General features: G+C 40.1%; 1 pseudogene; it reads right to left on the bottom strand.

The window, feature by feature from the left end:
- Nucleotides 1–3,654: 3,654 nt before the first annotated feature.
- LOC137866717 (uncharacterized) lies at nucleotides 3,655–4,458 on the bottom strand (annotated as a pseudogene).
- Nucleotides 4,459–21,248: the final 16,790 nt, after the last annotated feature.

Below are 21,248 nucleotides of genomic sequence, written 5' to 3'. Positions count from 1 at the left end.
TCATTTAGTTGCCCAATAATTGTGCACACATAGATATTCTCCTAAGAAAGCCCAAACCTCACTTTACTTTCTTAAATATTCAGGTTTGAGGTTAATTAACATTTTGGATTGACCGAGAGCACTGTAGTTCAATAATAAAATGAATCCTCAAAAACACAACTTGCCTAATAATTGTGCATACAGTGTATTGCTTGGAGGCATCTGTGTATTTAGGCTGCCTGTCGACAGAAATTAAACACATGCTGATGATGCCTTAGTGCTGAAATGTGTAATTTTTTTACCATTCCACCTGATAGTTATTATTTTTTATTAACTATAAAGGTGACTTTTCCAAAGTGCTGGTTTCTTCTAGGTCATTGGAGCTCAGTTTAACAGCAGAAGGCAGTAAATGTTTCTCTGTGTAGGCATCATGCTGAAGCACTGCATCAATCTAACTTTGCCTTTGTTTCTGTTTTTGGGTGCAGAGAGGATCATTCCAGTCCACAGTGAATACCTGATGGTCAACATACGAGTCCTCAAGCAGAACTGGTGAAAATACACACTTCAAGTTCCAGCTTCCTGAACTTCATGTCCATGTGAGACTATACCATGTTGAGAGCCCTCTTCAGTCAAGTCTAGACTCAGTGACTCATTGATCTTGATCAACTCAGGCAAGTGGCTAATCTTTTCATTTGTATTCATAGATTATCCTTCATATATGGACACATGCTGTTTCTTCAAGATCTCAACACTGCTTTGTGAGTATATTGTACAAGATATTGTATCAAAGTATCAACAGAGAATGTTAGTTTCTTAAGGTTTATCAATGATGGTCTGTACCTTGATTTACAATATGCTTTATTTGATATTTCCTTTGTAATTTACAATAATCAAAAGTTGACTGAAATCTATGCCAACCAATTGTAATATGTTTTACGTCGTACCTTATTTTTGTACCGTGATGTCTTCCACAGTGTCACTATACTTTTTACGGTAAAGTTCTGGCAACCACAGCTGCCGGTAATTTACCGTTAAGTTGCACTTTTCAATAAAGTGCCGTAATAGATCGTACAGTTGTACTGTGTTTTTTACTGAGAAAAACTGTAATTAGCTTCAAAGTATAGTTGCTGTTTATAAAGTTATTTACCGTAAACACGTTTATAACGTGGCTGTTATTTCTAAAGCAAATTACCGTAAACAAGTTTATGATAGCTCTGTTTTTTATAGTAATTTACCGGAAACAAAAACCAGTTCTCAACTGTGAAATCTACGGTTGCAAAAAAAAACCATACCGTGATGTACTATACAATTTCACTTTATTTTTCACAGTGAAGTTCTGGCAACCACAGCTGCCAGTAATGTACAATCTCATGACGTATTTAATGTGCTATATTATGATATATATGATAATTTCCATTGAATTTTGTTTTTTTTCAGTCAGGATGGCCAAACGGTCCAAGTCTTTAATTCCTTTAAATTAAAGAAACAAACAAACAAATATTATAAATAATATGTAATAATTGAATCACTTTGATGTCATTTTGAGACTTAAACGACGGCTCGGGCCTTAAATGCTTGACAGCCTCAGGGATTGACTTCAGGTCAGTGGCTACTTGGTGCAGTTAAATATAAGAAAATGAAAAATATGAAGTGTTACAGTATAGTCGTTGGTGTTAACTAAATGTGAGGACAGAGCTGCCAAATCCTGAAACCAAAGCTGCTTTTCAAGCTTCCACATAAAGCTCCACATAAATGTTCCAGTGTACATTAACTGCTTTGGGAAAATGAAATATTGCATATTGCACACACCTCTTCCAGTTAGCCTCAAATGCTGTTGTTGAATTAAGCAGCGTCCATTCTTAAACATGATGTTAATAATTACAGATGTGTGATGCGCCATCTCACCAGCCAGAGGAGGTCCAGCACCAAGCAGGTACAACACTTGACTTTTACACAGTAAACGTGTGTCAATATATCCTGTTAGATCTGTTCAGAGTTTGTGCTTACTTGAGTTATTATTTTGAACATTATCTTCAGTGTGTAGCACTTTGATACTCGAGTATTGTAAATGACTAGAACTGTATTGGCCCAGACCATCTGTGAATAAATGCAGGCTACATGAATGTCAACGTAGGATTGAAGTTCAAATCAACACTCACAACTGTCATGTCATGTTTGTGCCACTGGGACGACCAAGACATTACAAGTTACAGTGTAACACATGCTGAAAGTTTGAAAGCATGCAAGTGGAGACACTGAATGTGTCTTTTTGATGACATGTGTGCGAGTGTGAAACCAGGATTTCTTCAAAAGAAAAGGCATTCATTCTCAGCAAATCTGCTGTTTTACAAAACTATCCTTCCAAAAAAGACCAAAACAAAGACTATGATTAGTTGAAAAATAACACAATCCTTATTAATCATCAATTACTCAAGCTCTACATGCCTTACTCCGGTTTTGACATTCTTGAACATCTAAATGTTCTTCAGTCCAAGATTAAGACAGTGTTTGAGAATTATTTGAGTGTTTGAGTGATTATGTAATGAAGGTGTAGAAGCTATTTATCAGTTTGTGGTTTTATTTCATTGTTTCGAGTATTTGATCCTTTGAGATATTTGCTTCATTTAGACTACATATATTTAGTATTTTCATGAGTTTCTTTAGTTTATTCTGTCTACTTTTGTTTTGTAACTTGTCCTAGTAATTCTACATACAACATCTATTTGTATTAATGTGGACGTCAGTGGAGATAATTGAGAGTATAGAAAGTGATATATATGAATGAGTCCGACTTCCATCCTGCTGGCTGAGCCTCAGCTGAAGCCCCCCCCCTCTGCTGGGGACAAGGTGGGAGGCATCCTGGGACAATACAGAGACCTTCAGCTCATACCAGGACATCTAAACCTGTGAAGACCGAAGTCTCTGTGGAAGTGTGTGGAATCCCTCATGTTGGCCTGTCAATTCAATTCAATTCAATTTATTTTTTTATAACCACAAATCACAAATTTGCCTCAGAGAGCTTTAAAATCTGTACACATACGACAGCCTCTGACCCAGAACCCTCACATCGGAACAGGAAAAACTCCCCCCAAAAAAACCTTTAACAGGGAGAAAAGAAGAAGAGACGTTAGGGAGAGCAACAGAGGAGGGATCCCTCTCCCAGGATGGACAGAAGTGCAATAGATGTCAAGTGTACAGAATGAACAACATAACAGAGTTACAACACATTCAATGCATATGACAAAACCACGGCAGGAGGCAAGACCATGGTCCAGATATAACCAGGATCCACCGAAACGTGCGAGGAGAGAAAGCACAGAGACTCCGGTGAAGACGCAAGTCAGTAATGTGCGTTAATGGTATTGGTAAAATAAAATAGTAATGTGAGTAACAATAAAAATTATATTAGCAGTGGGAGTCAGCAGGGCCATGGTGGGAGGAAGGACCAGGGTCCAGATATAACAACAATCCAAGGAAACCTGTGAGGCGAGAAAGAACAAAGACTCCGGGGAAGAAACAACATTAGTAATGAGCATTAATGGGACATTAATTCATACAGAAGGAGAGAGACAGAGAAGAGGAGAGATGAGCTCAGTATATCCTAGGAAGTCCCCTGGCAGTCTAGGCCTATAGCGGCTCATCTAGGGGCTGGTCCAAGGCAAACCTGAGCCAGCCCTAACTATAAGCACTATCAAAAAGGAAAGTTTTAAGCCTACTCTTAAATGTGGTGAGTGTGTCTGCCCCCCGGACTGAAATGGGAAGTTTGTTCCACAAAAGAGGAGCTTGATAACTGAAGGCTCTGACTCCCATCCTACTTTTTAAGACTCTACAAGAATTTATGGAGCGTAGCTCTCTAGTAGGATAATATTGTACTATAAGCTCTTTATGATATGATGGTGCCTGACCAATAAGGGCTTTGTAGGTAAGGAGAAGGATTTTAAATTATATTCTAGATTTTACAGGAAGCCAGTGCAGAGAAGCTAATACAGGAGTAATATGATCTCTTTTCTTAGTTTTTGTTAGTACACGAGCTGCAGCATTCTGAATCAACTGGAGAGATTTAAGAGACTTATTAGAGCAGCCTGATAATAAGGAATTGCAGTAATCTAGTCAAGAGGTAACAAATGCATGAACAAATTTTTCTGCATCGCTTTGACACAGGTATGCCTGATTTTTGAAATATTATGTAGATGGAAAAAGGCAGTCCTTGAAGTTTGTTTTATCTGGGTGTTAAAAGACAAATCCTGATCAAAGATAACTCGGAGATTCTTTACGGTGCTGCTGGATGCCAGCGCAATGCCATCTAGAGCAGGGGTGCCTAAACTTTTCCAGCTTGCGAGCTACTTTTAAAATGAGTCAACCTACAAAGTCAAAATGACCTACCTACATTCAAAATGCTAAATATCTATTTATTTATATATATATACACACACACTGAGTATACTTTAAATTTACAATATATGTTGGCGTACCTTGCATGAATCCTTATGGCACAATACAATTCTGTACATTTTTGGTCAAATACTCTGATGACTTGCACTGAATGGAATCAACCAGGGTTGCATAGTCTGGACAGTAGCTGCTAGTAGCCAGCCTCAAGCAGACTTCAAATGAGCATCAGTTATGGTGGAATGGTGTTTGGACTTAATATTCATTATGTGGGAAAAGGCTGACTCACATAAATAAGTAGAGCCAAATAATGCAGTCAAGAAGGTAGCACATTTCCTCATGTTTGGGTACTTTTCCTCTGTGACTAAGTTCCAAAACTGTCCATGAGACTAGACTTCAGCAGAATGTCAGCCTGTAGTGTCAAAATCTCATCCTCCACTCCAGATGAGTTCAGGTGAAACAGCGTTGTAATTTTTGAATCAATGTGATCTAAGTTTATAGAGTGTTTTCTGATAATATTGCCTAAAGGAAGCATATATAAGGTGAACAAGATCGGTTCGAGCACAGAACCTTGTGGAACTCTGACTAACGTTGATTTTCATCGAGGTTTCATCGTTAACAAATACAAACTGGGATCGATCTCATAAATAGGACTTAAGCAAGTTTAGTGCGGTTCCTTTAATACCAATATAATGTTCTAGTCTCTGCAACAGGATGTAATGGTCAAAGGTGTCGAACACAGCACTTAAGTCTAACAAGACAAGAACAGAGACTAGTCCTTTGTCTGATGCAATCAGGAGGTCATTCGTTATTTTCACCAGAGCTGTCTCTGTGCTATGATGCTTTCTAAATCCTGCTGAAAATCCTCAAATAAACTATTGTTACGTAGAAATTCACACAACTGTTTCGCAACTGCTTTCTCAAGGACCTTAGAGAGGAAGGGAAGGTGTAATGGTAATTTTTTACGTAGTATATATTTCTACTCAGTATATTGTATTCATGCATAAGTAATTTTGCTCTGGACTTTGTTGAACTTCACCGTGTCTCTGTTGTGCAAAAGAATAATTCTCCCTTGCCTGTTCACATAGATAACTAACTGTGTTGTATGAGAATGTTCCATGCCAAGGCCTTTGGGCCGCTTGTTTTGGTTGCTGGCCGTTTGTTTTCACTTGTTGTTCCTATCAGTCTGAGACCAAAAGTCTGAGACCGAGATGTCTGTAACGGTGGCCATCGGCCCCCACCTTTGCTCATTCTGTATAAAGAAAGCTTGTTCACTTTTTTCGAGGTTCTTCCTCACTGAGACTGAATGCATTCTGTTGTGATTCTCTGCGCAGATTGAACCTTCTCTCCGCAGAGAATAAATACTTAAAAGACAACCTGGTTTTTGGTATTATGTATTTCAGCATTAGAAGACTCACGCTAAGCAGGTATAGGATTTTTTTTCCACCACAAGGTTAGCAATCGGTCTATAGTTAGCCAACACCTCTGGATCGAGAGTGGGCTTCTTAAGAAGAGGTTTAATTACAGCTACTTTGAAGGACTGACATGGCCTGTTAGTAAAGACATATTGATCATATCTAATAAAGACGTGCTAACTGTAAAACTTCTTTAAGCAGCCTAGTCGGGATGGGGTGTAAGAGACAGGTAGAAGGTTTAGACGTAGAAATTATTGAAGTCAATTTGTCTAGGTCGATGGGAGTAAAGCCATCGAAATATTAATCAGGGTTTACAGCTGTTTCTATGGTTACTCTATTTGAGGATAGACTGGTACTGGTTTAGGGCAGATTATTAATTTTCTCTCTAATAGTTATAATCTTATCATTAAAGAAGTTCATGAAGTCATTACTACTGAGGTCTATAGGAATACACGGCTCAACAGAGCTGTGACTCTGTCAGTCTGACTACAGTGCTGAAGAGAAACCTGGGGTTGTTCTTATTTTTCTCAATCAATGATGAGTAATAATCTGCTCTGGCCTTACGGAGGGCCTTCTTATATGTCTTAAGACTGTCTCGCCAGACTAACCGAGATTCTTCCAAATTGGTGGAACGCCATGTTCTTTCAAGTTTTTGCAATGTTTGCTTTAATTTGTGGGTTTGAGGGATATATCATGGAGCGAACTCCTTTGTTTTACTATCTTCTTTTTTAGAGGAGCAATATAGTCTAGAGTCATTCTCAGTGACCCTGTAGCACTATCGACAAGATCATCAACCTGGAACGGACTAAAGTTATCACATGAGTCCTCTGTTATATTAAGGCATGGTACTGAATTAAATACAGACAGAATTGCTTCTTTAAATTGAGCTACAGCACCATCAGATAGACATCTAGTGTAGAAACTTTTGCCTAATGGCACACACTCCGTTAGTAGGAATTCAAAAGTTATTAGATAATGGTCCGATAAAAGAGGGTTCTGTGGAAAGACCATTAAATCTTCTATTTTAATGCCATAAGCAGAACCAGGTCGAGGGTTTGGTTAAAACAGTGAGTAGGTTTCTGTACACTCTGACAGAAGCCAATCAAATCTAATAATGAGATAAACGCAGTACTAAGGCTATCATTATCAACATCCACATGAATATTAAAGTCACCTACAATAATTACTTTATCTGTTTTAAGGACCAAATTTGATAAGAACTCCCAAAATTCCAATAGAAATTGAAAATACGGACCTGGGGCCCGGTACACTATAACAAATAGAATTGGCTGTATTGTTTTCTAGGTTGGGTGTGAAAGACTAAGAACCAGGCTTTCAAATGAGTTATAATTTAGTTTAGGTTTAGGGTTTAATAATAGGTATTCTGCTCTTGCTTTGTGCAGAAAAGCTTGTTCCCCTATCAGAATGCAGTAGTCTCACAGGGCCTCTGATAGCGGTGAATCTCCTCAAAGCATTAATGAAGCTGGAGTTTGTCATATTCTCAATGACCTCAATGTGCACCGCACGTGTACTCAGACGTGAACATGACTGCCCACCATTTAGCTTTCTTATAGCTACCTCTGGTCATGCGCGATGAGATGGTTCAAAGCCTGAAAACTTCAAGTTCAACATGAGTAAACGGAGGATCAATGGTAAGTCTTTCCACAGGTAAGTCAGACATTTTTTGTTCTTCAAACTTTCCTCTTATTCTTTTGCAGGTCACACATTTGTGTATCACACTTGAAACCAATCCCTTACTTCCTGTTATCCACAGTCCAGCTGTTCGAATTGCTCCTTCAGTGAGGTGCCGACCTTGATGAGCAACCTGTTCGTGGTAGTGTCTTACCAGCAGGGTAGAGACATGATGGCTCTTGGGAAGGATGATTGGATGCTTTTCTTCCCAGGACATGTCTGACGACGTTCGGCCTTCTACTCTCAGCAAACCACTGTCATCAACAATTGGGTCCAAACACTTGAGTGGACTGCATCTTGAGACCTCATCCCCCTTTGAGAGGTTTTTGATTTCCTCTTTGAAGAGGTCTTGTTGTACACTTTTCATAATTATGAGTCTTGCTTGAAGGAGTTCATCCTTTTTCATGCTACAGTCTGAAGTTCGGGAGAAGGTTCTGGCTTTTTGGATGAGCCTGGCTGTTGCATGGGTAAGGGATTTCCAGCTGGAGAAACTTCCAAACCGATGGGAGCCGAGAAGTCCACCTATAGCTTTTGTAGCATAGGTTGAAACTTTGAGGCCGAACCTCTACATCAGTCTCTGGCTGTAGAAGGTCAAATATCTCTGGATGTGAAAACTCATCCTTCTCAGGTTTTGTCAGGAAAGCTGGACCTGAAAACCAGTTGGTGTCTTTCAGAAGAGCAGCAGGAACAGACCTAAATCTATGATCTGCAGGATTCTGGTTGGTTCTGATGTAGTGCCACTGACTTGGGTGAGAGGACTTCCTGATTCTTGTCACTCTGTTGGCCACATAGACATAGAAGTTCCTGGATGCATTATGAATGTAGCCCAGTACAATTTTGCTGTCCGTGTAGAACTTGACTGTTTGAATCTCAAAGTCAATTTCATCCATTATCAGGTCTGCAATCTCCACTGCCAAGACAGCTGCACACAGTTCCAAACGAGGGATAGTGTGAGCAGGACGTGGAGCCAGCTTGGATTTCCCCATGATGAACCCAACATGGCTGTGTCCTTCTGTATCGACTGCCCTGAGGTAAGCTACAGCTGATATAGCCATAGTTGATGCATCTGAGAAGACACAAATTTCTCTATGTACAGTAGCAAGTAGAGAAACAGGAATGTAGGTCCTCTGAATCTGGAGCTGCTTAAGTTCCATTAGAGCAGTGATTCTTAACCATGATTGGGCCGCGAGCGCCACCTAGAGGGCCGCAGAAAGTTTTCAGTTTTACACCTGTGGGCCGCAGGACCGCATAGGTTATCAATTGAAGACACCAGAGATATTACTGTTATCCATAAGACGCTCAGTTACAATATAGCTTCCCACCACTTGGTGGCAGTGATGCGTCAGTCAGTTGTTTAACAAACTTCAACTAGAAAATGCATTTCCTGCTGAAAATGCGTTGGAATGCTGAAAGCTGAAATGAATTGCAAAAACATTGCTGAAAATACAGAAATGAGAGACTACCTGTCTGAAGAATGTTGAAGCCCGAAAGCATTTAAACTGCACTGCTGAAAACCCTTCTAGTTGAAATGTCTAACTATGGTGTCTGTAGCAGAAAGTATGAGAAAGAAGAAGGCTTTGAAAGTTGAAGAAGTTTAACAGGATTTGAGGATTTTCTCCATAGATATCTTTTTCAAAACAAATTGCAAAAAGCTTAATAATTCAAAAATGTAAAGATTATAAATATGAAAAGTCATATCACCCTCTCCTGAAAGAGCTGAACACTTGATATTTGAATGGTTTCTGTGGCTTAAAAAATGTCAGTAGTAGTGATATTTGTAGTAGTAGTAGTAGTAGTAGTAGAAGTTGTAGTTGTAGTAGAAGTATTGTTTGAAGTAGAAGTATTAGTAGCATTAGAGATATTTATAGTAGTAGTAGAAGTTGAAGTTGTAGTAGAAGTATTGTTTGAAGTAGAAGTATTAGTAGCATTAGATATATTTATAGTAGTAGTAGTAGAAGTTGTAGTTGTAGTAGAAATATTAGTAATTAGAAGAAGTAGTAGAAGTGGTCGTAGTAATAGCTGTAGTAGTGGTTGTTGTATTTAATATAACAGTAGTAGGAGTATTTGAAGTAGCAGTAATAGCAGTAGTAGAAGTGCTAGTAGCATTCATATTAATAGCTGTAGTAGTATTAGTACTGAAACTTGACATGCTTGATTACCGTCATGATTTTAGGACTTTTGCATGCCAATATTAACTCATAGTCATAGCACCACCTACTGGCAACCACAGAAGTAAGCAGGATTCTTTAATTACAGCAGCCCAAACACTGAATTTATTTAAAGGGTTCGTGGGCACACCATGAGAAAAAGACTTCTCTGATCTAAATATGTGCAAACTAAGATGCATGGAGAGCAAAAGTTAGACAACAGTGGTTCTCAAACCATGTCAGTGGGCATTAGTATAAATGATCTGTCCAGAGCTTCTACATGAAAATCACATTAAATGTTACAATGAATGCTTCGCACTACAATCTAAAGTTATAGAAGAGCTTAAAATGAAAACAGTGTTAAATTAAAGTGTTAAAGTAAAAGCAAATGACAATACTGTTCTGTTAACTTTCATGTAAGTTCAAATACAATCATCAGGACACTGCAGGGAGTTGAACCCCATCCCAGTAAACTGACGGTCTGTTATTTTATAAACACTGAAACACATTCACACATATTCATTTTCTTAATGATCTTAACAGGCTTACATTTATGATTGTATCGGAGGTACATTCAAAACATTTGAGGCTTAAGACCTGGCAACATGATCTTGCTACGCTGCTGGTTGAGGCAGGAAATACTGTTTAACTCCTGCACGCAATGTATGATGGTCACAGAAATGCATGGCCGCGTCAACCAGAGTCCTGCCAGTACCCTCGACGTGCGTGAAGTTGCGAGGGCCCGATCAATGCTGCTTGCAGCTTTAATTTGTTGTTGTTATTTTGTGGGGCACTGAGCACTACATTTTTACATTACAGTCATATTTTGTGAACATGAGTTTACATATTGTCAGCAGAAGATATATCTTCTTCTCTGTTTCTTTATGACAGTTTTGAGGCAGTGGAAAATAAGCTTCATGAAAAACACACATAGAAACAAAAAAGGTACAACTTGTATAATTAATTTGGCTAATTGTTAAAATATATAAATATATACCAGAGTATGATAACAGGCTACATACACATGCGCATGAGTCAGTAATATATCAAGTGGGACCCAAACCACGATGCCTGGCTTTCGAGGCCAGACCACAAAAACAATCTAGAGTAGGTAATAAACAGCAGTGAGAAAACAAAGCACTGAAAATATGGGCAACATGAGACAAATGCATTGCTGTATCGTAGTAACAATGCTATAATTCCCTGAAGTTGTCGTCACAAAGCAAAAACAATGCTATGGAGCTCAGAAGTCTTTGTATGCAGCACTGACCACTCTGTGGATCATGCCTTTAAGCCATTCAGAGTGACTACAAATGTTGGTTTTAATTCATGTCCCTGTGTCAGTTTGAATGCAGTGGGCGAGACTGAAATGCTGTTAGCAGAGAATGGTTTTGATCTATCAACCTCTGGGTTATGGGCCCAGCACGCTTCCGCTGCACCACTCTGCTTTAAATCACCCACAATACCTGGTTTAGGAAGCCAGTGCCTTATCCATTGGGCCACTGGGGCTCCGATGGTGTAGTCAGAGAGTCCCTTTTGCATCACGGACTGTTGTTTCTAACATTTGGACTGACATACAATGAATGATATTTCGTTTGTCGGGAGTCTTTCAAAACAATTTCTTGATGTGTCATTTCCCAAATCCTCTGGAAGTGCAAAGAAAAAAGCATCAAACATTCAGTGTTTGGACTAAAAACTATAAACTATACAAGGCTTTCTGCATTTAATGTGCAAGGCTTGGAGTCTTCTAAAAGTTGACATCGTTCTGCCACGGCCCGGACTTCTCCAACCTGAATGCTGTCATAGGTCCCGGTGATGGACGTGGTGCGGATCTCCCCGTTAGCGTAGGCGCGTTTGAGGCTTGCCGTGAACGGGATGTCAACTTTGAACTTATGTTGCTCCATATTAACCCCACAGTAGCTGTTTGGCGGGCCTTTGATCTGCACAGAATCAGTACTGGTGAAGGCCTCGGTCACCGTCTCTCCCCAAGAGTACTGGAACGACACTTCGATGCTCAACCTAATACTTTCGGAGACGATGAATGGGATGCTGGCTCTGAAGGTCATTTCAACACCTTATCAAAAAGGGGTTGAGATCCCAGGAAGACTGCCTTACAGAGGGAATACATGATCGGTATGTAGAGCAGGCTAAAATGGACACAAAGCGTATACTTATAGAAGGAAGTAAAAATCCAATAATCATTATAAGCAAAGTGTGTGTTTTCCAAAAATATATGAAGTGATTTAACAAATGTAAACTGATAATAATGATGAATCTATAAACGTGATTGAGTAAAACGAATAGTCTGTGCGAGCTGAAGCACTAATGTAAGTGTAAAGAGCTGAAAAAAAGAGAAGTATGCTAAAAAGGAGAAGTAGACTTGGGTGTGGACCGCAGCCGTTGAGGTCAAGATGGGTTTCACATGTGTAAGGAGAGTAACGGTAAGTACCAGAATGAGGAAGAAGTGTGGGGAGTGGGCCTTAGAGATGAGGCCAGATTTGGGTGTAACCAAGCACATACGCAGAGAAGCAATGAAGTAATGTTAATCATGTGCTAGTAAAAAGGGAGTGTTGGGGAAAAGGGGCTATAAAGAGTGTGACTTGCAAAAGCAAGACGGGATTCATCGCGGGACGCCTTCCAGTGCTCAACAGAGAACACTGGACCTCGTTCGACAGCCGCAACGGAGGACTTCGTCTTTGCTCACGGAGAGAAGACAGCAGTTCGTGATCAAGAATTAAAAGACGGAGATTTTCTCTCCCCCCTGTGTGACTTTAACAACCGGACGATAGAAGGACGCAGCCCTAAAGACTTTATACTGAGCCTGAAGGATCGCTGAACGGACTTTGTCGTCCCACGCAGGAGGAGCTGAAGGTTCCGGCCGGACCTCAGCTCCTAAAAACACCAAAAGGATGTATTATTTCTTCAATCCAGCTCCACCGAGCCTCGGCACCGAAATGATGAGTATATAAAAACCTTATGATTTAAAAGAAATTATAACAAATCGAATCTATGAACAGTATTATTTTGAATAAGTAATCATTTTGTGTGAGCTGTTGCTGTGCCCCTGCTAAACTATCCTGCAATAAATATATAATCTGCATTTAAAGTAAATATCTCAGAAGATTCATTTTACCTAGTAGTAAATGTTCCTCATGGCAGTGAAAGGTTAAATCTATTGTGTGTGTATAACAACCGAGTTCTGTATGATTATCCTAGTTCCCAGTCCACTTAACAACCCCTTACGGTTTTAGAGATCCTAGCCGTTAAAACTAAACCTGGCAATTTACCAAGAGCCCAGATCCAAAGGAGGAAAGCTGCCATAACTGATGCGACTGGTAGAAGCTCCCGGCCAGGGGGCCCCTCGACCGAGTGCACGTTACCAGAGGAAGCAGGGTAGATGTCAGGAGTAACGGTAGTGAGCAGAGCCAGGCGAGTTTCCTCAGAAGTACCAGCTCGCCGATCTTTTAATAGAGAGCTGTGTAATAGATGGCCTCGTACAGGGCCCGTAACCCCCGGATCCCTGCGTCCCACTTGTGCTCTATCTGATACGTTTTTTAAAGGGAGTCTGTTTTCACCACTGAGCGGCATTCGTAGTTGCTGACAGATGTTTTCCGCAGGATCTCCGGAGGATAGTGGATGATTTTAGACTCATCAGTGATGTACCTGACATCGTAGACCTGCTGGCTGATTATATCATCACTGGTGGTCAGGACCTGGTAGGAGCTGTACAATATACCAGGGGTCGGCAACCCGCGGCTCTGGAGCCGCATGCGGCTCTTCAGCCCCTCTGTTGCGGCTCCATGAGTCTACATCCACACTAACGAAAACGATCTCCGTCCACACAGCGTTTCAGCATCGTTTTCGAAATGATCTCCGTCCAGACTAAAACGTCTGAAAACGAATATCACGTGACTATTGACATACACTGGGCATGTGGGTGGGTGCCGGTGTAAACAGGAAGTCTGCTCCGTAGGGCTGGTAACGCCGCTGGACACGCCGCCAAAATAAAAAATGTTTTAATAGTTTGTCAACTAAAATGTGCATCACATCCTACTATCCTAGTTGTCGCTGTCAAGCTAATTATGATTTGCAGACCTCCGGCCTCGGTAAACTATTGTAATTTATTATGTTGAGCATGTTAAGAGCTCTCTAGGAAGCAGTGTTCCTGTGTATGTGTTTGGTGCTTTTATTGTGGAGGATGAGACGGAAGAAGAAAAAGAGGTTCTGGTGAAGTGTGGGAGAAGTGAATAAAGTTGCTGCCGTCTTGGCACAGATTTCGGAACCCCGTGTTTATTATTTTATTATTATCATAAAGTATTGGCGCAACATTAAGGCTTGGCTACACTATCAATGGATAAATCCCCAAAAAAGAAAAGTCATGGAGGAAAATGGAATATATACACAACTCTTTCATGGCAGGTAGAAGTGCTTCTCTGCAGTCGCAACCTGCCCAAGTCCATATTTGTTCTTTCCTACATACAGTGCTGTGAAAAAGTATTTGCCCCCTTCCTGGTTTCTTATTGTTTTGCATATTTGTCACACTTAAATGTTTCAGATCATCAAACAAATTTTGATATTAGACAAAGATAACCCGAGTAAATACAAAATGCAGTTTTTAAATGATGATTTCATTTATTAAAGGAGAAAAGCTATCCAAACCTACTTGGCCTTATGTGAAAAAGTAATTGCCCCCTAAACCTAATAACTGGTTTTGCCACCCTTGGCAGCAACAATTGCAATCAAGCGTGTGCGATAACTGACAATGAGTCTTTCACAACGCTGTGGAAGAATTTTGGCCCACTGTTATTTGCAGAACTGTTTTAATTCAGCCACATTGGATGGTTTTCGATCAGAAACGGCTTGTTTAAGGTCATGCCACAGCATCTCAATCAGATTTAAGTCCAGACTTTAACTAGGCCACTCCAAAACCTTAATTTTGCTTTTCTTGAGCCATTCAGAGGTGGACTTGCTGGTGTGTTTCAGATCATTGTCCTGCTGTACAACACAAGTGTGCTTGAGCTTGAGGTCACGAACCGATGGCCGGACATTCTCATTCAGGATCTTCTGGTAGAGAGCAGAACTCATGGTTTCATCAATTATGGCAAGTTGTCCAGGTCCTGAAGCTGCAAAGCAGCCTCAGACCATCACACTACCACCACCATGTTTGACTGTTGGTATGATGTTGTTTTTATGAAATGCTGTGTCAGTTTTACGCCAGATGTAACGTGACGCAGACCTTCCAAAAAGTTCAACTTTTGTCTCGTCAGTCCACAAAATATTTGCCCAAAAGTCTTGGGGATCATCAAGATGTTTTTTGGCAAATGTGAGACGAGCCTTTGTGTTCTTTTTGGTCAGCAGTGGCTTTCGCCTTGGAATTCTCCCATGGGTGCTATTTGTGCCCAGTCTCTTTCTTATTGTTGAGTCATGAACACTGACCTTAACTGAGGCGAGTGAGGCCTGCAGTTCTTTAGATGTTGTTCTGGGGTCTTTCCAGACTGATTCATGTCAATTACTTTGATTCTCATCTGTTCTTGAATTTCTTTACATTCATAATGAATGAATGATGTGTTGCTTTTTGAGATCTTTAGCCGACTTCACTTTGTCAGACAGGTTCTATTTAAGTGATTTCTTGATTCAACAGGTCTGTCAGTAATCAGGCCTGGGTGTGGCTAGTGAAATTGAACTCAGCTTTCCAAAAAATCACAGTTGATTCATGATTTATCAAGGGGGGGCAATTACTTTTTCACATGATGATCTGAAACATTTAAGTGTGACAAATATGCAAAACAATAAGAAACCAGGAAGCGGGCAAATACTTTTTCACAGCACTGTATATATCCCCCTTTTGTCACAGCTCTGCCCCTTCTCTCCTGTCACTCTATCTCTCACTCACCTAATCAGCTCATTCAGTGCACCTGTTAGTCACACCCTCCTCATCAGCCCAATCACTCTCACCTGCTCTCTCTGCCGCTCCTACTATTTAGACCCCAGTCTCACACACACTCACTGCCAGATCGTTCTCCGCTTCCATGCAAGACCTTCCAGCGTTTCCCTTTGGACTGATTCCTCGTTACCGACCCTGCCTGTCTTTGACTACCCTGCCTTGCCTCTGCCCCGGTAATTCACTCAGCCTTCTGTCCCCGACCACGAGAGCCTGCCGCTGTATCCCTGTGAAGATTCAACCTGTTGTGTGTTACGAAGAAATTAAAGCTTTGATTTAAATCATCCCTGGTAGTGATGGGTAGATGAGGCCTCATGAAGCGTTGTGACACATTACCCAAACTGTATTGACTGTGCTCAATACTGACACCTGCTGGATCTTAAAAATCATTACAGGCAACCTAGTTGACAGGCTCAACTGACATACTGATTTAATGACCTAGTATATACAATAATATAATTTAAGTTATTGTATTTTATATTGTATTATTTTATATCTTAATTTAAGTTTAAAATATATTTGATATCTTTAACATGTGAATGTGAGGATGCTTATGTACTTGTCTTTGAGGCAGGGAGGGGATTTTTTTTTTTTAATACATTTTTATTAAAAAAAAGAAGTTGTTCCAATGTCTTGGCATTCAGGCGATTACGTTTCTTTGACGCAAGTTCTCCAGCTTTCGACAACACCCGCTCACATGGCACAGATGAGGCTGGTGTGCACAAAAATTGTAGGGACAGCCGGAAGAGGTTTGGGTATGTGTTCTTTTGGTTGTCCCAATATTTCAAAGGATCCTGGGACCTTGGAATGTTGCCCTCTACCAGGTATTTCTGAACCTCAATGATTGCATCGGCTGTGATGTTGGTGGTCTGCCTGCCAACTTCCTCATCCAGGTGCTTCCACAGGTTATCTAAAAAAACAACAAATTGGCATTTTAGTACATGATTTACAAGCAAATAAATGCACAAATAAACTGATAAAACTGAATAACATGCCTGAAGTGGGTGCCGATAGCTGTTGTGAAGAAGGTCCAGGCTGTGGCTCAGTCGATGTGCGCCCAATTACAGCCGCACATTCAGATTTCAGTCTGACTGCTTCACTGCATTTGGAGGAACTACGAAACCTGAGTGATTTAAATCTGGGGTCTAGAAGTGTTGATAGGGTCAACACACTTAATGACTCCAGATTGGAAGCAGTGTCTGTGACTCGTCGCCTCAGGTGTTCGTGGAGGTGTGTTGCTGCCTGTGTGTGCAAATTTGAAGAGTTGCGCTCAAGTGCATGATAGAGCATTTTCATCATGGGGATGACCTTTGACCCTGAAACTCTCTTCTCTTCAGACAACTCCACTGTAGCTTGATGGAAAGGAGCAAGCACAAGAAGTGTTTCTCCTATGATGGTAAACTCATCAGCCGTAAGTGGAGTTATGTCTGTTTTTAGTGAGGCGAGGGATACACACTGGTTCCTTCTCATCATGTAGCCTTGCCAGCATTTGATATGTGCTGTTCCAGCGTGTTGGCACCTCATTGATGAGTTTCAGGCTTGGCCGTCCCATCTGTTGCTGCACTTGAGCAAGCTTCTCTTTGGCTGTGGTGCTTGATCTGAAGTATGTTACAATTTGCCTCGATTTGTGTCTGATTGATGTAAGTGTAGGGATTTGATCACATGATTTTTTTTTACTAATAAATTTAGAGTGTGTGCAATGCAAATTGAATGCCGAATTTGGAGAATTTTTGTGGATGAAATCATGTTTGGTGCTGCGTCGGTCACAAGACACTTTACTTTATTAGTTATGGCCCAGTCATCCATCATGCCCCTTGTGACTCGGGCCAAATTGTCAGCAGTGTGACTTTGTGGAAAGTATTGCACTCTCAACACAGATGTACACAACTGCATATTCTCATTAATGTAGTGACAGGTAAGAGCCAAGTAAGCCTCCATGTTCACAGATGTCCACATGTTATACTCACTGCCACAGCTTGCTGTACTTCCATTTTCACTCGTTCTCGTTCCTCCTCATATTTTTTGGCCACCAAGTTAAACCAAAAGCAAATCAATATATTTAAATTAAATATTAAATTCATTGGATATATCAACTACTTCTCTAGACATTTTCTATACAAACCTTTCTGGTTGGCAAAACATATGATGGCTCAAGGACCTGAAGCAGTTCCCTGAACCTCTCACTCTCAACAATGCTGAAGGGTTGGCAGTCCTTGAAAATGAAATTGAGAACTGCCTGGTCCAACGCATGCTTCCTGGAAGCTTGATGGTCAAAAATGAAGTAATAAAAAAATAATATGAATTAATTATCAATAAAGTGACCATGAGGAAGTTGTAAAATGTCTGTACACCTGTGTTTATTCTTGGTGTATTTGTGACCTCATTTTCATGCCTCGCTCTGTAATGCCTCAGCATTGACGAGGTGCTTTTATGAATGTAGGACAGTTCTGTTGAAGAAATGCGACATTTAACCTGCAGAAAATAAAATGAATCATTTAAACTAAGAGTCACTTTGAAACGGATTTAAATTCTGATGATCAAGCGGAAACTGAGAGGAACAGGATGAAACAACAAGGAAATTAAAAAAAAATACCTTATTTGCCGATATAAGATCAAAATGGTCCCACACGACGGAAAACTTTCTTTTTCTTTCGGGCTCCATGGCTTGAAGGGAAGAATTGCGCTTCAAAAGATCTGTGATTCTTTTGGCAGAGATGCATCCCGTTGACAGATGCGCTTCCTTATAAACACAGTTTGGCGCCTCAGTGACAGGCGAAACAGCAGCTGTATCGGTCACGTGACTTTCTTAAAGCGGTACGCGCACCGACATGGGGTTTCGCTCTATGAGCTCGACACATGCGCCGACGCATCGGTGTTGCCGGACCCATCACTAATCCCTGGTGTTTGTCGTACTGCTCCTGGGTCCTTACTACACCTGTTACACCTTTTGAGCAGGTTGTGACTGAACTCTGCGGCACTGAACCGTGCGAATCATCTTTCCACTCCAGGATCTCAACGTTGTCTTTGTTCACCAGGATGTCAAACGGGGAACCATAACTTACTTTTTTTGTATTGGCATAGTGGCAATAAGAACCCATGCTGGGAGCATAAAAGCCAGCCTCACACTTGTATTTGCTGACATAATCAATGCGATCAACGTAATCATTGTAAATTGAAACTGCATAGTTTGGGAGAGAGTTGTTCCAGGTCACCCACTCCAGGTTAGAGCCACTGCCAGACACAGAGGAGGACTGACTGATCAGTCAGAAGAGGGCGATGCGGTAGCATTTCAGGGAAGCCATTTATATCGCAGTTCATGATGTAGCCTAGAAAAAGACAAGGGAAAAGGCACAAACAATATTTGCTTTAATATGAAACACAAAGCATACAGAGTGAAAAGTGTAACATTGTCTTTAAACTAAAAAACAAAGCAGTTTTCTAATTGATGAAGACGGTAACTGACCTCTCCCTTAACTTAGTTTGTTTCCTATCAGTTGGTCTTCTACTTTTGTCCTCACTGAACTGTCTCAACAATTATTAGATGGATAGCCATTTTTGCATTCATTATCCCCAGAGGAAGATTCCTAATGATGCTGGTGACTTCTTCTTTAGTGCCTCCATGAGGCTGACAATTTTGTTTTTTAGTGACAACTGTATTGAAAAATTTGAGTGATACATTCAATGTTTCCTACAGGACAACATTTGCATTGATAGGTCATTTTGTTGGTGCTAAAGCTTTGTATGTTTTGAGTTAGCCCTGAATATAACTTTAAATTTAAACTTGTGAAGATTGTCAAAAAGCATAATGTGTGTGAAAGTGCAAAGTCTTCGTAACATAAAAGACAGGTCAAAAATCTTTTTTTTGTCCTGAAGGAAGGGTATGTGTGAGCCCATGTAGTAGGATATATAATATGAAGTAGGCTACATTTCTCTTCATCATGATTGTATTTACCGTTTGATTTGATTTTACAAACCTCATGTTGTAAAAGTTACGGCGTGGCTCCGAAACGAACTAAAACGGTAAACGATGCACTTTCTTAATGTCAGTGGAGCGACAAAGACACAGCAACAGATGATGGAGAGTGAAAAGAGAGACACAGCAGCAGATGATGGAGAGTGAAAAGAGAGACACAGCAACAGATGGAGAGTGAAAAGAGAGACACAGCAGCAGAGCATTTAGAGGTAAACTATCTGAAAATCATGTGCGAGTGAAAGAAAACCCTTCTAATATGTTAATAATGAAGTAATCTTAATCTATGATAATACATCATGATTTATTTGTTTTTGTTCTATTTTGTATTATTCTGAATCTACAGAGTAGCTAATGCTGTAAAATAAACGTAGTGGAGCAAAGAGCACAATATTTTGCTCTAAGAAGTAGTGGACTAGAAGTGTAAACTTGAATACTCAAGTACAAGTATGTGACTTCAACATTGTGCGTCAGTACAATAATTGAGTAAATGTACTTGGTTACATTCCACCATTGTTAACATAAATACATTTAATTTTAACGTTTTTCTCTTAGTCTCTCTTAGTCAATAAATGTAATAGTGATTAAGTATTCTATTTTTTTTTACTCAATATACTCCTATTAAATAACAACCACTTCTATTTTCAACATCACAATTCATAATTTTATAGTATTTTATAGATTTTTGTGGTACACCCAGTTTTTCAAAGATTAAAACATGTACTTTGTATGTAAATAAGGTGCCAGAATGCATAAAAAAAGCAACAAAATAGAGCTTGTTTATCAAAATCACCCTTGAGTGGTCCGGGCTAAGCCCCCAAAGTGTTCTAACTTTGAGAAAAACCCACTGGATTTTCCTCCAGTACCATGATGCGGTTAAAATGTCATCTTTTTCCTTGGTCTATTGTCACATACTTGCAAAATGGCATTCCCATCAGCCCCAGCTGTACTTTGAGTTTAGTGCTAATTAGCTATTGTCGGCATGCTAACACGTTCAACTAAGATGCTAAACATGGCAACGGTGTTATCTAGTTTATTGTATTGGGTATACTGTGCTTACATTGCATTGGATACATTCACATCAATGCTCAGAGAAAAGAGAGGGATTTTGATTTAAAAATGCTCAAATTCTTTTTCTTTTGACAAACTCATTTTTCTTTTTACATAAAACAAGAGACAACTGAACAAGTGACAAAAGGACAGGATTAGTATGTAGAAAAATATATAGTTCTTAATTATCTGTGTCCAAAAGAGGCATAGCCAGAGTTTATATTGTTTTTTCTTTTGCAATTTCATTCAACACATTGCATTGGGGTGGTGGCAGAAGTCTCAAAAGAAAATCTCAGTATAAAAAAACCAAAGCACAATCTAAATCACTAGTAACACACAGGGGAAGGTTTGTGACTTGGAACATAAGCCAAAGACAGAGCTGCAATACCAACACACTACAGAGTTTTGTCTCAAGATTATCTGTTGCTCTATACCGTAAACCATTTATAATAAACATATCCCAGTTATTTTCCCCAAATTTAAGAAGCCATTTTGTGTTTACCATTTTCCCACTCCGTGTTGCTTCTGATGTCCAAAGGACTGGCTGAAGACTGATTCTGCAAGACGAGCAGCAGCAGCACTGCCAGCTTCATCTGGAGGTGAAACACAAAACCAAATCTTTAGAAAAGTTCTTTCACAAAACAGAATTAAACCGACACAAGCTT

This window comes from Cebidichthys violaceus, unplaced genomic scaffold (genome assembly GCF_023349555.1).
Source record: "Cebidichthys violaceus isolate CVI_PGR_0920_01 unplaced genomic scaffold, fCebVio1.0.p SCAF_89, whole genome shotgun sequence".
In the NCBI taxonomy this organism is placed as follows: Eukaryota; Metazoa; Chordata; class Actinopteri; order Perciformes; family Stichaeidae; genus Cebidichthys; species Cebidichthys violaceus.
The sequence above is the reverse complement of the archived record's forward strand: the minus strand, read 5'-3'. Positions and strand labels throughout refer to the sequence as shown.